The sequence below is a fragment of the Orcinus orca genome, chromosome 5 (assembly GCF_937001465.1).
Source record: "Orcinus orca chromosome 5, mOrcOrc1.1, whole genome shotgun sequence".
Taxonomy (NCBI): Eukaryota; Metazoa; Chordata; class Mammalia; order Artiodactyla; family Delphinidae; genus Orcinus; species Orcinus orca.
In genome coordinates, this window is record NC_064563.1 from 6644988 (window position 1) to 6662935 (window position 17948).

Genomic DNA, 17948 nt, shown 5'->3' on the forward strand with positions numbered 1-17948 from the left:
ATGTCTTAAAAAAAAAATGAACATACCTTAATTAAATAATACTTTATTGCTAAAAATGCTAACTATCGTGTGAGCCTTCAGCGAGTCACAGTAGGTCACAAATCACTGATCCCAGGTCACCATAGCAAATAAAATAATAATGAAAAAGTTTGAAATATTGCAAGAATTACCAAAATGTGACACCAGAGACATGAAGTGAGCAAATGTTAGGAAGAAACAGGTCTCCAGGTACCACGAAGAATTTTCAAATAGCTTGGCTAATGGTTATATGGTAAACTACAGCATCTTCAGTGCTATCAGTTTGGTGACCGTGTCTGTTTTGTTTACTGCTTGACCTCAGTGCCTAGTACAGTGTCTGGCAAACACTAGTCCATTCATAAATACTGTTCTTCAGTGAATGAAATTTTGCGGACTGCAACTTTTATGCCTGGATGAAATGGGCTAAAGGTTAACTTGCCATTTTTCAAGTAATTTCAAGATTATTTGAAACTCCTCGTGATCTGGATGCTACCTCCATCTTTTTTTTTTGGCTTTGGAGGTAGTTTCCCCCAGCTGCTGCTTCGTAGCTACAGGTAACCAAGATCGCTTACTGTGATCACTTACTGACCCAAGCTGTCTTGGGTCACTGCTAACTGCCTTAACTTAAGCAGTAGTCCAGAGGAGGGTCTCTTCCTTTGTTAAAATTTATGGGAGTTATAGGTACACCCACAGTGACCCTAAAATGAAGCCAATCCTCCACTCCGTACATGCCCATATGTGTGTGATAAGGTTTAGGTGCTCTTCTAAAAACAATGCATTTTCCCAGCTGTCAGATGCACAGGTGAGACATTGAATTGATCCAGCATGACTGATCTACAAAGATCTACAAAGAGGAAACCTTAAGTCCTTGAGTCTGTTTCTGTTTTGTAAATAAGTTCATTTGTATCTTTTTCTTTTTTTTTTTTAGATTTTGCATATAAGCGATATCATAGGATATTTGTCTTTGTCTGACTTAACTTCACTCAGTATGACAATCTCTAGGTCCATCCATGTTGCTGCAGATGGCATTATTTCTTACCAGGGGGGAAGGGTGGAGGGGAGGGATAGTTACGGAGTTTGGGATTGACATGTACACACTGCTATATTTAAGGTGGGTAACAAACTGGGACCTACTATATAGCACAGGGAACTCTGCTCAGTATTCTGTAACAATCTAAATGGGAGAAGACTCTGAAAAAGAATAGATACATGTATATGTGTAATCACTTTGCTGTATGCCTGAAACTAACACAACATTGTTAATCAACTATATTTCAATATAAAATAAAAAGTTAAAAAAAAGAGGAAACCCTGCCTGCACTGGTTGTCAAATATTTAAATGTCACTTTTTTTGAATGGAGAATTTTTTTTATTAAAATAGTTGAGGGCTTCCCTGGTGGTGCAGTGGTTGAGAGTCCGCCTGCCGATGCAGGGGACACGGGTTCGTGCCCCGGTGCGGGCAGATCCCACATGCCGCGGAGCGGCTGGACCCGTGAGCCATGGCCGCTGAGCCTGCGTGTCTGGAGCCTGTGCTCCGCAGCAGGAGAGGCCACAGCAGTGAGAGGCCCGCGTACCGCAAAACAAAAAAACAAAAAAAAAACCCAAAAAAACATTAGTTGAATATGTCCATACTTGGCTGAGGATTTGGTACGATGGATGAATAACTTTCCCTTTTGGTAACCATAAGATTATTTTCTATGTCTGTGGGTTGTTCTCTGTTTTGTATATAAGTTCATTTGTATCTTTTTAAGGTTCCACATATAAGTGATATTGTATGATATTTGTCTTTCTCTGTCTGACTTACTTCACTTAGTATGATAATCTCTAGATCCATCCATGTTGCTGCAAATGGCATTATTTCATTTTCATTCTTTTTTATGGCTGAGTAATATTCCATTGTGTGTGTGTATATATATATACACACACACACACACGGCTGAGTAATATTCCATTGTGTATACACACACACACACACACACACACACACACGCACCCCACATCTTCTTTATCCATCTGTCAATGCACATTTAGGTTGCTTCCATGTCTTGGCTATTGTAAACAGTGCTGCTATAAACATTGGGGTGTGTGTTTATTTTCTTGATTATCTATTTTAATAGAAAAAATTCCTATAGCAATTGTTTTTGCCGTCTGACTTTGGCCCTGGTATCCTTTTTCTCCCCTCCCAGACTGTAAACTTATGAGGGCAGGGCCTCTATAACTCCTTTATTTCTCCTACAGAACCTTACACAGTGTCTCCTTTGGATGGAGTAGGAGTGAAATAAACTTTTGTTGGATGGCAACTTCAGGTGAAGACATTAGGTTTGTAATTGTTTGCTAGAACTGACATAACAAAGTATCACAATTCGAGTGGTTAAACAACATAAATTTATTATCTCTCATTTCTGGAGGCTAGAGGTCTGGGATTCAGGTGTTAGCAAGTTTGCTTCCTTCTGAGAGCTGTGAAAGAGGATCAGTCCCATGCCTGTTGCCTAGCTTCTGGTAGTTTGTTGGCAATTTTGGGCATCCCTTGACGTGTAGAAGCATCAGCCAGATCTCTGCATTTATCCTCACACTGTGTTCTCCCTGACTGTGCGCCTCTGTCTACATTTCCTCTATGAGTATAAAATCAGGACACCAGTCATATTAGATTAGAGGCTGTGTTAATCATGTTCTTTTTTTCTTCTTCTTTCTTTTCTGTATTTTATGATGACATCTTGAGCCATTGCTAACCCCGGAGAGAAAACTCCCCACATACACCCAGGGTTAGAGGTAATATTCCTCTGCCCCAAACATCCCAGCGGCAGGCATCGTACAACTAGGGGCAGCTTCTAGACCCCAGAGCCCGCTGCAATATTGAAGCCAGTCAATCCCAAACTTGTCATCCTGTTCCCCCTGCCTTGGCCGTTCCTTCCCACCAAACCACAATAAAGCCTCTACCCATGCTTCCTGTACACTCTGCCTCCTGGCTGACCCATTGCTTCTCCTCGGGACTCCATGTGGTGGGCTATATCTCCTGTTTCTAGTGAACTCTGAGTGGAAACTTCTTCCTGTGTGACCGTCGTCTTCTGATTGGTTGACATCAAATCTCACCTACAGTAGTTAAGAGGCTCACTCTACTCCAGGGTGACTTCATTTTAACTGATTACCTCTGCAATGACCCTATTCCAAACAAGGTCACACGCCATGGTCCTGAGAGTTAGGATTTCAACATAGGAATGCTGGGGACACAACTCAGTTCCTAATAGAGGCCAGTTGCACGTATTTATTTGTAGATTTTTGTGTTAAAAAATTCTGAAAACTTCCTAACGTATAACATTCTAGAGTATATCATGTTATGGCAAATATATAGAGTATGAATTGGGGAGAAAAATCCAGGACTGGAAAAACTGAGAGTAGTCTAAACATGGCAGAGAGCTGGAGAGATGATTGAAAGCCACTTTCCATGCAGATGTTGAAGAATTTCTAATGATACTACCTGTGCAATATTTGTTGCATTTGCTCCATCTAATTTCACAATCTCTGCTCTCGTTTGCAGAGAGTGGGGTGTACTCTTTTACAGAATATCGCAGTAGATCTCCACCCGGTCTCTCCTGCTCTTTCAAATGCTTTGTCTTTTAATGTTTGTCTTTCACTTTTAGACTAATACCCAAAGTTTAAGCTAATGCCAGCTGCTTCAACAGATACATAGCAAAATCCAAGTGGTTTCAACAAAACAGAAGTTTAATTCTCATTTATGAAAATTCAAGATAGATGCTTCTATGTGGCACGTGCTTCTCTTCCCTGTGGACATTTTGTGGTTCACCCCTCTTCACATAGGGCTTCCAGATTAGCCACAGAGGGCAAAAGAGAGTGAAGCATCAGGTCTGGGAGGCTTTTGTGGGCCATCAGTCCTGGATTTGCTGTAGGTCGCTTCCAATCATTCTTCATTGGCCAGACCTTAGTCATCTGACCACATGGAACTGTGATGGAGGCTGGGGAATGTCCACCATCTGTTGCCTTGAATTCTACCTGAGACCTTTACCTCCTCACTCCTAGGTCTCCGTGAAGAATGTGACTTATCTTTAAAGACCTAGTTTCAGTACCCCTGCCATCATGAAATGTCCCCTCTACCTTCCGGGACTTAAGGTGACAGGGCTTTTCCTCTTTTGTAGTCCCATAGCACTTTACCCACAAAGATTGTGTTGTGGACAAGACAGCTGTGAAAATCTGAGGCAAAAATTATAAACTAAATGAATGTTTATATTCATGGAGCTATGAACATTTTTACCATATTTTGAATCAACTTATCAAATTTGATACCTATAAAATATTATTTTAATGTAAGAAGAAAATGATTCTGGCAAAAAGAGAGTAATCAAAGGTTGATTCTACTTGAATATCTAAACAGTTTTTGAAGAAATGGTCTAACTTGAAGGGCTAAGGGGGGTAAGTGAGTCAGAGATAAAGTGAGAAGTGGGAGTCCCTCAGAAGGAATGTATTGATGTTTTGCCTGAGACATGGAACACTGCAAGGTCACAGAAGCAGAACTGGCAACCACTCCTTAGCACTGTTCAAGAGAAAGTTCATCTGCTCTACAGAGCTGTCCAGTTTTCACCTATGGCGGATGTACCCCTAGTTTGATGGATTGGTTCTTAATAATTGAAAAATCTGACTCAGAAAATCTAATTCCCCTTGCTCTAACTCCATGATAGCCAAGTAACTTTTGCTTTATAAATGGCTTCCCATATAAATCTGCCTAAGGATAGGAGAACACTCAGGCCACAAAGATATAGGCATTTGACATTTGGGATTTTAATCAGTCTCTTATGATTTTACTTAACGTATGCTGAGATTTCTCACCTTCGGTGTGCTGGTGAGACTGCCTTTCTTACCAAGTACCAGAAGCTGGTCCATGGAAAAATTTGTCTTCTGAAACCTTTGGAGTCATAGTGACCTCATAAACAGTATTTTCCAACATCAATGGCCTGAAGCTTCCTTGTGGCATTCATCACTTGCTACCTTGTGTTGTAGTTCGAGAGGTATAGTGAGATGACTTTGCCGTATTAACTCTGAATATTGGATCTAAGACTGACTCATTGTGATATCTGTAGTGCATACCCAGTGCTTTGTTAATGACAGGTCGTTAATTAATATTTTTTTCTAATTAGGAGCCAACATGAATGCGAGATACACACAATATTCTGCTTCCAGGAGGAAATCATATCTGGTCACGTGACAGCCCAATCACCCTTTGCTTTAGAGCAACACACTTCAGCCCATGGAGCAAATATGGTCTATGGCTTGTTTTTGTCCTGCCCATGAGCTAAGGATGGTTTTAACATTTTCAAAAGCTTGTAAATCCGAACAAACAAATAAAAACAAAAAAGAGAGAATATGAAACAGAGACTGTATGTGGTTCACAAAGCCTAAAATATTGACGACCTAGCCTTTTACGGAAAATATTTCCCAACCCCTGTCTTAGATTACCAGGCCAAACTATGACGTTACTTTGATTTACCAATTAGAGTGTCAGGTGACTAATTTCCTGTAATTATATTTGCTCCTTGAGAAATGTCCTTTCCATATGAAAGAAGTTTTCTGAAAAGAATGTGATTTGCAAACTTCTGTAGATTAACTTGCATTTTATTCAGCAGAGGCTAAAAAAAAAAGAAAAAAAGATTTTAGTTAGCATGTTACTCACTACCTCCAAATAAATGCAATCTAGCCGTTATGTTTAAACAATCGTTCATTGGTTCCAAGTGAACACATTTTATGTTCTTTTCATCCTAGTTAATTTGGGAGTGCATCTTAGCCTAGTATGTTACAATTAAGTATTACTTAGTGATTTATTCTCAGAAAGGCTGTAAATAAGAGAACAATTTAGTACTTTAAGTTTAAATAGTTCTATACTCACTATAGCTATACTATTAGCTTTGCCCTAATTTTACTTTCATAATTATAAAAAAAAGTATTACACATTACCTAACCTGAAGATGAGCTTTTATTTGTCTTTACATTTTCTCACCTAAATCGTCTTTATATTGACATTAGAAATGGCCTTTTTGACTTATTTAAAATAGTCACTCAAAAGGGGAAACATATTAAGGCTGATTTCTTTAATGATGAGGGAATAAAGCCTGACATTTTAGAAACGTATTAGTTCTAAGAAAAGAGAATCTCTTAAGTGAAACATCACTAATGTGTTTCCAAAAGGTCAAGGATTTATTACTTTATAACAGGTGGATCAGAGCCACTTGATCCGGGCTAATCAATTTCTTTTTGTCCTCCAAACTTCTTGGTTTAAAAATCGTTACAGGAAGACATAAGCGTATGGGAATGTGGAGAGACGGCATGACGAGATGGACGCATAGAAGTTGTGTGTTGATTTGTCCTTTTGTGGAGCAGACATTGGTAGATGGCGGAGCAGGGGCTGAGTAGTGGTAGGCAGTGCGAGGATGCAGTATTCGGTGGTCCAGCCCCTTCTATTCACCTTGTATTCTTCTTCCCCTGTGTTTTGCTGTCCACTGGGCATAACTGAGCAAGAGCCTACTAGGCCTTTCTTAAATGTGCAGAAGGAAATAGAGGTTTGTGGAGAAGCAAGTTAGATACAGTGAGGCCAGAGAAACGTTACTTCTCTGTTGCCTCCATGCCTTAGAAAATTACCAGTTGTGTGGCTATAATTACCTCCTGTCTAAAGAGGATTTGCAGGGAAGAGAAAACTGGAGAGGAATTCTGGATGGAACACATTGCTGAGGTTATCTGCTGCCAGAGGCAGGGTTCATTTAGTTGAATTAAAAACATAGTAAATGGAATATTACTCAGCCATAGAAAGAAACGAAATTGAGTTATTTGTAGTGAGGTGGATGGACCTAGAGTCTGTCATACAGAGTGAAGTAAGTCAGAAAGAGAAAAACAGATACCATATGGTAACACATATATATGGAATATATAAAAGAAAAATGGTCATGAAGAACCTAGGGACAGGATGGGAATAAAGACACAGACCTACTAGAGAATGGACTTGAGGACATGGGGAGGGGGAAGGGTAAGCTGGGGCAAAGTGAGAGAGTGGTAGTGTATATATGGACATATAAACACTACCAAATGTAAAGTAGCTAGTGGGAAGCAGTCACAAAGCACAAGGAGATCAGCTCAGTGCTTTGTGACCAGCTAGAAGGGTGGTATAGGGAGGGTGGGAGGGAGGGAGACGCAAGAGGCAAGAGATATGGAGATATACGTATATGTATAACTGATTCACTTTGTTATAAGGCAGATGTTAAACACACCATTGTAAAGCAATTATACTCCAATAAAGATGTATACTCCAAAAAAAAATAGTCTAACTAGATTTAGAAAGGAAAAGGGAGATGAAGGAATTTGCAGTAAGTATATAGAGTGATCTCAGAGACTCTGGTACGAGAAATTCTGTAAGGTCTCAAAAAAAAGTATACCTCCAAAATATAAGGCATTCAGGAACCACTGGAACCTTTCTTGCCCACTTCCAATCTCTGCCCCACTATCCTCCACCACCCTTCTGTTTTCCTACCCTCTCTCTTGATCTTTCTGCCCCCAGGCAGCATTCTACTTTCTTTGTAGATCTGATTTCTCAGTGTCACGTACAGCAAGAACACACACAGTTGCTCCTACTCTGTATCCCCTCCTAGGTCAACCACCCAAATGAAACACAAAGGCTCATCTCTGAATCTAAATTCCAGTCTTGTCTCTGAATCTAAATTCTCCAGTTGCAGAGAATCAGATTGTCCTTGTTTGAGTCTGCTGCCCACCTGTGACACAAATGAACTGCAATCTCTGGGGTGAAGTTACATGACTGATTGACTATGCAAGAGGGTTCAGGAAACCAGATTATCTGAAAAGGTGGGAGACCAAGATGAGAAGAATGGCCACTGACGTTTATGTACTCAGGACATTTATTTGGTTGTCCAGTCATTGCTAACTTTGAGGAATATTCATTCATTCACCAAATGCTTTATTGAGCATCTGGTATGTGCTAGAAATATAATTGTGGATAAGATATTGTTCTCTCTTTTCAGGAATTTCTAATCTACTGCGATTGACAAACAACTCTGTAAACACTTTCATTCTGTTTAAATCAGTTCTTCAGCTGGGTAAACCCAAGATGTTCATAACAGGAATTTTGGGGGAACTCAATGATTTCCTGGAAAAGCAAGTGAGAGATAAGCCATCTATTAAAAGATGAGTAGAAGTAAGCCAGATGGATAAAGTTGGGGAAAACCATATAGGGTGCTATAAAATTCAGGATCTGAGTCCATTTGTTGAAGATCAATCGTCAAAAAGAACAATTTGTGAAAAAGCCAATTCACCAAAAAGTCAATTTTCCAAACTTGACTTGTAGTAACTTGACAACTTTCCAGTAGTAACTTGATCTTTTGCTGGAGTTCTCAAAACTAAATGGAAAAAAAGGAAGAAGATTATTTTAGGGATACTTAATATGAATAGTCATGCAAAACAACTAAAAAATTTGCCAGTACTCAGAAAAGAAAATGGTTTGCTTATAGTTCATGTTTATATTTTCCCCTCCCAAACCAACTTTATTTGAAAAATATACTAATACCAATAACATAATACCAGATATAGAACAGAGGAATATAAAAGCATTAATAATGATATATAAACAATGTTTTTACAAAATATGATGCCTTCAAAATGTTGGTAAACTCTAGAGTTGAATCACCTCCTATTGTATTCACCAGACTCTTTAATTAGCTTCTACTAGTAAGTTTAGCAGTTTAGTTAATTTGTATTTATAGGATGAAACGTGTGTGGGAGCATTTGTGACATGTCTCTAAGCTATCTGTTTTGTAGCTTTAAGCTTTTCAAGGGAATATGCCCTATCTGCTCTTCTTTTTGTAACTCTCCCAAGATATATATAGCATGCTTTGTTCACAGTGTGTCTTGGGTAAATATTATGGGCTGCCTGAATGGATCTGAGAAGCAGGATGCTTTTATGGCCTGCAGTTCTCCACTGTAGTACCATTGTCAATGACTCCAGGTGGCCTTATCAAAGCCCGAGATGCTTAACACTTATTGTCTCATAAAGTAGGGATCACCTTGAAATCTGCAAGTGGAACTATAAACTGGCAACAAACATTACAGAACTGGCAACAGAGATCCCTGACACCTCATCACCTGATTCTCTAGGACCCTTTTCAGCTTTGGAGACCATGATTCAACCCTCCTTTTTCCTGGGTTTTGTCAGCTTGTAAATTTTGGAAACTGCTGACCACTTGCCATCTGATGGCTGACAACACCTGTCAGAAAGCTGTAACGCACAAGAGGCAAATTCAAGGCCCTAGAGCCCTCGCTGAAACTCACCTCACCCAGACACAGCTTCCTGGGTGGGACCAGGAGATTATGCGACCATTTTCTGTCATCTCTTTGAAAAGTCCTTCCACCTGTTTCTGACACAAAGGAGACATGGCTGAATCTTCCCTAAAGATGCCCTAGCAACTTTTCCCAAAGACCTTTCACAAGGTCCTGGCTTCTGATGCCACGAACAATATTTCCAATGAAGTCTATGACAGGCTTTGCCGTGAGCTTTCTTATATGTTGTATTTTCAGTGAGTTAATCCTTCTATCCTTCTTATATACTAAATAACATAAAATAAAACTAGGAGAGAAGGTACATCATCAGTCTGAAGTCTTTCTAGGTTCCCAGTTTGCTGACTCAAATAGGAGAGAAAGACTTTCTGTGCAAAAGCCATCAATAGAACATTTGGATAAACTTTGTAAAGCCTCATTTAGTATCTAAATTTGTCTAACACACCGACTTTGTTGTTGTTGTTGATCTGTGGGGTTTTGGATATGTTTTTTCTCCAGTTAGCAACTGATTTTCTTTATATCGAAGTTCAGAAGGGAACTGCAGGAAGAATTCTGTGCTGTCAAAAGTATCAATTTAAGATGATTTTTATATCTCTTTTATCAGGATAGCGGATTCACTTTTTTCTTTTTCATATATAAGTAAAGACTTTTTATGGCTAGAAAAATAGTATTTGAATGTTATTTAAACTTGAAGAATTAAACAGGAATGAAGCACATGTATTTTGTAAGCATCTTCTCTCAGCTGACTTTATCATCTTGCCATGATTGAGATGGAATAAAAAATGAGTCGAGCTCTTTCTATTTCTTCCCTAATCAAACTCCTCCTATGTGAAATCTCCAGGGCTGTGTTCTCTAAGGGTCATGGTGGTCAGGCATGGGTTCTGGAGGTTTCAGCTCCCTCTTTGACAGTTTCTAGTTACGTGGTCTTGACCGTTCTATGACCTCCTGGTACACAGTCTCCACCTATAAAATCAGAAAAACACGAATACCCATTCCTCAGGGTTTCATTGATGATTAAATGCAGCAGGGCAGGGAAAGTCTTAAAAGCGTTTCTACTATATAATAAATATCCATAACACTAAATATTTATGGTTACTGTGATTGAGTCTCTTTCCATAAAACCACATTTTATCCTGCTTCCTAATTAAACCATAATTTGTAAATTCTGCCTACACATCACATATATGCATCTCTTTGGTTAACTGTGTATTCATCCTCTTCAGTTCTTGGCCTTGCTGTTAACCATGCCTCATTTAAGTCACAACTCTGGCTTAACTAATGAGAACCGACTGCGTAGCACCGGGAACTCTACTCAATGCTCTGTGGTGACCTAAATGGGAAGGAAATCTAAAGATGAGGGGATATATGTATACGTATAACTGATTCACTTTGCTGTACAGTGGAAAGTAGCACAACATTGTAAAGCAAGTGTACCCCAATAAAATTAATAAAATAAAAAACTTGTCGCACTTCAGAAAATTTGCTTAACATGCTTGGCTTCAGTTTTCACATCTGAACAGTGAGGATGACAGTAGGACATGGTTTCCAGGATGAGCATAGCCCCTCCCCCGTAGGAAGAATGTGGAATGCTAGCTCCCTTCCTTCCCTTTTACAGTGTCCTTTATATGCTTACATAGTAACACTGAATTTGGAGTCAGCAAGTCTCATTCTTTGACTATATGGAGACTGGCAATGGCCCTTTTGACGGTGAATATTTCCATACCTAGCATCGTATTCCTTTGAGAGGACAAACGTTCTTGCATTCAGCTGTGCTGTCGGCGTTGTAATTGATGCTGCCTCTTCAAGTATGCGCTGAATAAAACATTCAAATCATGTTATTTATAATGTCTGTATTTCCTTCCACACATTTCCCTAGATGTAAACTGTAATCTACATTGGGCGGACAGTTATAGCTCAGTGAAACAAAGGGAAGGAAAAGCAGAGGCCGTAAAATGGCAAAAATAATGCGGAAATGGAATCATGGGATTGTGTCTTTTGTTCGTTTGGTTTTTTCCCCACAAATCAGAAGTAAGAAATTCTGGGATCTTCAGACATTTCAGCAGAGAAACATGGGAGATCTGGTCAAGGAGGAGTGATACATGTAATGGTCAATGATCTTGAGATGCGTTGAAGAGCAACAGATGGTGTGGAATTCATAATTTTGCAGACGTTAAAGAAGACAGATTTAATGAAATTTACAGCAACAGGGAAGTTGCTACTGTGTCTTTCCTCCAATTAATATATAGCCTACGGACAATGTAGTAAATTTTAAAACCATCATTTTCTATTTAAAAGAAATGGTGAAATCTAACTTAAGAAAAGGCAGTTAGTAATGGGGCAAGTTCTCTTATATGAAGACTGAGAAAAAGTTATGTGTTGAGTTGTTTACTTTTATATTAGATGTATGCCTCACGGCTGTGGTTGCCTGCCCTGTACATATTTTAATAATAGCAATACAAATATGTCGTTTTTTGTTTACATTTTGTGTTAGCATGAAATACAAGAGAGAAACACAATACAAAGATTCTAAAAGGAGATTTTCAACATGTCAAAGCCATGATTTTGTTGAGATCAATTCTCTTTTTTTATTCCCTTGCTTTACAACTACTTGCCGTTCAATAATATAGCAAAACCTAACTTCTCTCTCATTTTCAGTACCTATTCCCTGAAAGCTTATTTATACAAACAAGGACTCATCAATTTTCTCCTATGTATATAAGACGTAGAGCTGTCTTTCACAATAAGGTTAGTACCAGATCATCAGGTAGCCTCCAGTTGTCTCTCAATGAACATCCTTTCACAAGTCAGGCTTCGTATGTCTCTGCTGCAAATATCCGTGGTCCCCTCGGCACCACACATTGAGAATACCATTGTCCTCTTCTAAACGTGAAACCAGTAGAAGCCCCGTCTCTATCTTTAAACTTAATCTCATCTTTTAAACTTAACAGGTGAACCTGTCAAATCCAGGTATTAGGAGCTCTTTGTTCACTTTGGTTCTCTTTTCTGTATCATTGCTTAAATTTTCTCATCTCTTTATTATTATGTACACAATTTCTGGCTCTGTTCCCCAGTCTTTTAATTCAGGCTCTTAAAACATTTTACTTTCCTTTACACATTGTGTATAAGTAATTCATGAATACACCCTGTTTTCTTTAAATTTTATTTTATTTTATTTTCGGCTGCATTGGGCCTTTGTTGCCGCGTGGGGTTTAGTTGTGGCGAGCAGGGGCTACTCTTTGTTGCGGTGCGCAGGCTTCTCATTGCTTTGGCTTCTCTTGTTGCAGAGCATGGGCTCTAGGTGCGCGGGCTTCAGTAGTTGTGGCACGTGGGATCAGTAGTTGTGGCACTGGGTTCAATAGTTGTGGCTCACGGGCTCTAGAGCACAGGCTCAGTAGTTGTGGTGCACAGGCTTAGTTGCTCTGTGGCATGTGGCATCTTCCTGGACCAGGGCTCGAACCCGTGTACCCTGCATTGGCAGGCGGATTCTTAACTGCTGAGCCACCAGGGAAGCCCACATCCCTGTTGAAGAGTAACACATACATATAGAGGGTAATAAGTACAAGAGGATATCCATGTCTGACTATGACAGAATGGTTTGTATCAAGCCAACCCTCTCTTCAAGCACAACTATGAAAATGACGTAAAGTAATAACAGACGGCTCTTTGAAATCTGAACACAGTAAAGAAAGACAAGACTTTTGGATTCAAGATGCCAGAGAAAAGGAAACAAAGAGAAGTGAGATGGATATTTTAAGCAGCTTTTGTGCATCAAGGCATTTGTCTAGTCCTGAACCGTGGTGGGGTCATCAGTCACTGAGGCTGAACAGAATGAAAATACAAAGAGGATGCAACTCTAAGAGGAGCTTCTGACAGATGCACAGAGCTGGAGAGACAAACACTGACTTCATGGTCTAGGGGAAAAGCTGGGGGAGATCCCCCGACTTCCATCTGAGACTCCGGAAGACTCCTACCCTAGGAGTTAGGGCCAAAAGCCCAGACTCTAAACATCTCACTCTCTGATTGAATCAAGAGGGTCTGCTTCAGTTCTAGAAGAAGGCCAGAAGAAAAGTAATCCTCTCTGGAGGAAGACATATCTTCTGCAGCCCTTCCAAATTTTTATACACATTTCCCACCATTCAATAAAAATTTTCAAGCAAATCAGGAACACTTAAAAAAAGTCCAAGAGAGACAGTGGGGCTATAGACCAGAGATTATTCAGATATTGGAGGTATAAAATATAACTGAAATTAATATGTTGACAAAAATAATGATATGATGTAGAATTTCACCAGAGAACTGGAATCTATAAAAATAAGTCAAACTCACATTTTAGAACTGAAATACATAATCGTTAATTAAGAGCTCAATAGATAAACTGACCAGTCAATTAGTCAAAGCTGAAGAGAGGTCTTCTGAACTGTTGTACAACTCAGTAGAAACATCTGGAATGAAGCACTAGTAGGAAACAAAATTGTGAAAATACAGAAAAAAAAGATGGAGATACGTGATTCATTGAGAAGAGTTCCAGCATTGTTATAAGTATAGTCCCAGAAGAAGAGGATAGAGTTTTGAGTAGAAATAATATAGATGAAAAACATAAGTTGCTCATCATGTTTGGATCATAGATCTCTAAGTGTAAAATGTAGAACTATGAAACTTTTTGTAGAAAATATACGAGAAACTCTCTGTGAACTGGGTCAGGATAAGTGTTCTTATACATGCCACCAGAAGCATAATTCATTAAAGAAAAAACTGATAAATTCCATTTCATCAAAATTTTAAAGTTTCGCTCTGCAATGACCCTCTTAAGAGAATGAAAAGATAAGATATTTAATGAGAGAAAATATTTGCAGAGCTCGTATCGAACAGTTTTGGCTACAGGATATGAGGGCCCAGTGCAAAATAAAAATGCAGGGACTCTTGTTCAAAAAGCAGGAAAAATGGGCCATTTAGTGTACTGAAATGTAAAACTTGTCCCTATCTTTCATAGTTTCTCAAACTTCCTAGTATTTTTTAAAAAGAATTGATTTTTTAGAGCAGTTTTAGATGCACAGCAAAATTGAGAGGAAGGTACAGAGATTTCCCTTATACTCCCTGCCCCCCACCCCCACAGGCATGGGCCTCCCCAATTTTCAGCAACCCCCTCACCTGAGTGGTATGTTTGTTATAATCTCTGGACCTACACTGATGCATCATAATCACCCAAAGTCCATAGTTTACCTTGGGGTTCACTCTTGGTGTTGTACATTCTTTGGGTTTGGACTAATGTATAATGACGGGTATCCAGTGCATTGTATCACACAGAGTGATTTCTGTGTGCTCTGTGCACTGCTTAGCCATCTCTCCACTCCCCTTCAACTCCTGGCAATCACCGATCTTTTTCCTGTCTCCATATTTTTGCCTTTTTCCAGAGTGTCTTCTAGCTGGAATCACACAGTATGTAGCCCTCTCGGTTTGGCTGTTTTCACTTAATATGCATCAACGTTTCCACATATTTTCATGGATTGAGAGCTCTTCTCTTTTTAGCACTGAATAATATTCTGTTGTCTGGATGTAGCACCATTTATTTACCCATTCACCTACTGAAGGACATCTTGGTTCCTTCCACGTTTTGGAAATGATGAGTAAAGCTGCTGTAGACATCTGTGTGCAGATTTTTGGGTGGATGTAAGTTTTCAGCTCCTTTGGGTAGATACCAAGGAGCTTGACTGTTGGATTATATGGTAAGAGTGTGTTTAATCTTGTGAAGCAAAACAAAACAACTGTCAAACGATCTTTCAAAGGGGCTGGACCATGTTGCATCCCCAGCAGCAATGAATGACAGTTCCTGTTGCTTCACATCCTCTCCAGCATTTGGTGTCATCAGTGTTCTAGATTGTGGCCAATCTGATAGATCGGTAGTAATGTCTCATTGTTTGAATTTGTGTTTACTTGATGACATTGATGGGGAGCTTCCTTTCATATGCTTATTTGTCATCTGCCTGTCTTCTTTGGTGAGGTGTCTGTTAAAGCCTTTGGACCATTTTAATCAGATTGTGTTCTTAATTTGGGGTTTTAAGAGTTGTGTGTGTGGATGTGTGTGTGTGTGTGTATTTTTCATTAATTTATTTTAGCAGTAAGTGAAGGACTGTATATAAACAGTGGGGTTATTGGCAGTTATCAGCATTATGAGTCAGGCTTATCATTCAGAAAAGGATATTGTGTTCCTGTATAGTTTGGATAACAGTCTTTTCTCAGAAGCATCTCTTGCAAATATTTGATCCCAGTCTGTGGCTTGTTTTTTTCATTCTCTTGACTTGTCTTTCACAGAACAGTATTTTTTAATTTTAATGAAGTCTTGCTTATCAATTATTTCTTTCATAAATTGTGTCTTTGGCGTTATAGCTAAAAATCGTAAAGCAGTTTTCACGTATGTGGGTTTGATGGGGTGACAGAGAGAAGGCTTCTTTTCCGTTTTTTTTGGCAAGTGGCACTTCTGACTCTCTTATTTATGGATGTACAGTGTGGTAAACTTTTCTCCTTCTTGTGGTTGAGAAAAGCTCTTTCTTCAGCACCTGTTGTCCTGTTTCAGCACCTGGGACACACTCTATATGTGAAAGTTCCTCCAGGAGGATGGCATATTATTGTTGATCTTCTTACTCACTAAGGCTAATCTGTCTTCATATCTTCAGTTTTATCTGTTGATCAATATTTCTAAGATAATGGAGAGGAAACTATAGCTCCATTAAATAACTACCCTGTGAACCAAATAAGAAGAAACTGCCCATCTCTATGGAGGGAAGAGGAGGGCACTGATGTTGGGACACAAGGGTGGTGCCTAAGATGAAGTGCTAAGCCCCAGACATGCGCTTTGTTATCATTTTCTATTCATTTCACTAGAAAAATTAAGGAAAAATAGGATACCTCATGCTGACAGGAGTTCAATGAAACTGACATTCTCACACCTTCACTGTAGTGCAAAAATGGGTATAATCATTTTGAAAGCCAGTTAACAATGTAGGTGACAAAAACTAAGTTGCTCATAATCTTTGCAACAATACTTACATCTTTGAGCCTCTGATTTAAGGAAATTGTTCAGAAGGTATTGCTATAAAAAGAAAAAAACAAAGTAAATGCACAGAGATTTTTCTCCTGGACTTACTTAGAAAAGTGAAAAAATTGAAAGAGCCTAAATATGTAACAGAATATTGTACTTATTCTCAGAGTTCCGTGGAACCCTAGTGCAAAAGGGTCAAGTAAATTAGGAAAATCCTGCATAGTATATTCCTAATTTATAAAATCACAATAAAAATCTCTATATTAAGGATTCTAAGATGTCTGTCCTGCAGGAAAGAATTCTGCCTAACTTTATTTAACCCAGATTTTTTCAAATTAATTTGTTTTTAGATCACATGTTTCCCATGTAGTATCTGTTAATATCTTACATAATGAATTTTAGTAAAATAAGTGTTAGAATAATTGTGTTAAGATTTTAATGTTTTCCTCTGTTTCAAAATCGGTATGACTGTATTGCTTTATAATAGAAGAATACGTAAGAAAAATGACTAAGCTCAAATTGCTACCCGTAAAAAGTTCATAATCTATTGGAGAGAGAAAGGCATTTCTAATTAATAAAGGCTGTATTGTGAAAGAGTTATGTTAGCCCTATGAATGAACTTCTAAGTGAACAAAATGATGGGAAAATTAATTCTTCCTGGAGTAGAAGAGTCGGAAGAAGACATTAAGTAAAGTAAAGGGCTTCCCCAAACTGGTTGAGATACAAACTATACATAAGGAATCATTATTAATTTTCTAACAATTTAAATCTAAGTTTTGATAACTACTAATTTCCTGTGAAGATAGAGTGATATCAACAATTTCTCCTTCTTTACCTGAGATTAAACCCTCTTTAGATAAATGGAAATATGAACTATAGAGTCATACTGAAAAAAACTTAGGCCTTGGTGTTAAGTAGAGCTGTGTCTAAAACCCAGTTTTGTTCCTTGGTCAACATACTTAAGGACTCAGTTGTGATTTGATCATAACAATAACAACCTAGCAGAGTTGTTAAAGGATTAGAGAGAACGGTTCAGTCTTTGACAAGGTGCCCAGTTCATTAGAGGTGTCACTGAACAGTAGCTATTATCAGCACTGTCATTATCAACAGCCCTATTAATACTCTTTAACTTGCAAGTGACCTAAAACCAAATCAAGTACCAGAGCAAGAAAAATAATAGCAAATTTGACACTTATAAATGGGAAGGTTCTGAGTGGAAGGAGAAGTTAAGTAAAGCAGGGCTCAAGGTTGAATTCTGCTAGCATTTTCTCTCCCTTTCTGCTTCTCATTTCTTCATGACTGACTCTACTGATCTTCAGTATTAGTTATCAATCTCTATGCAACAGGTTATTCCAAAACTTAGCAGCATGAGACAATAAACATTTAATATTGCACATATTTTCCGTAGGTTTGGAATTCAGAAGCAACTTAGCTGCATGATTCTGGCTCAGGGTTTCTCATGAGGCTGCAGTCAAGATGTTGGCCATGACATAGGCCATCTCTTGACGGCCACTGGGACTGGAGGATCCACTGAAAAGGTGGTTCATACACGTGG

General features: G+C 38.8%; 1 protein-coding gene across 4 annotated transcripts in view; it reads left to right on the plus strand.

The window, feature by feature from the left end:
• ZNF385D (zinc finger protein 385D) overlaps window positions 1-17948 on the plus strand; it is a 940592-nt gene that overhangs the window by 170462 nt on the left and 752182 nt on the right. The gene's annotated exons all lie outside the window — the stretch shown is intronic.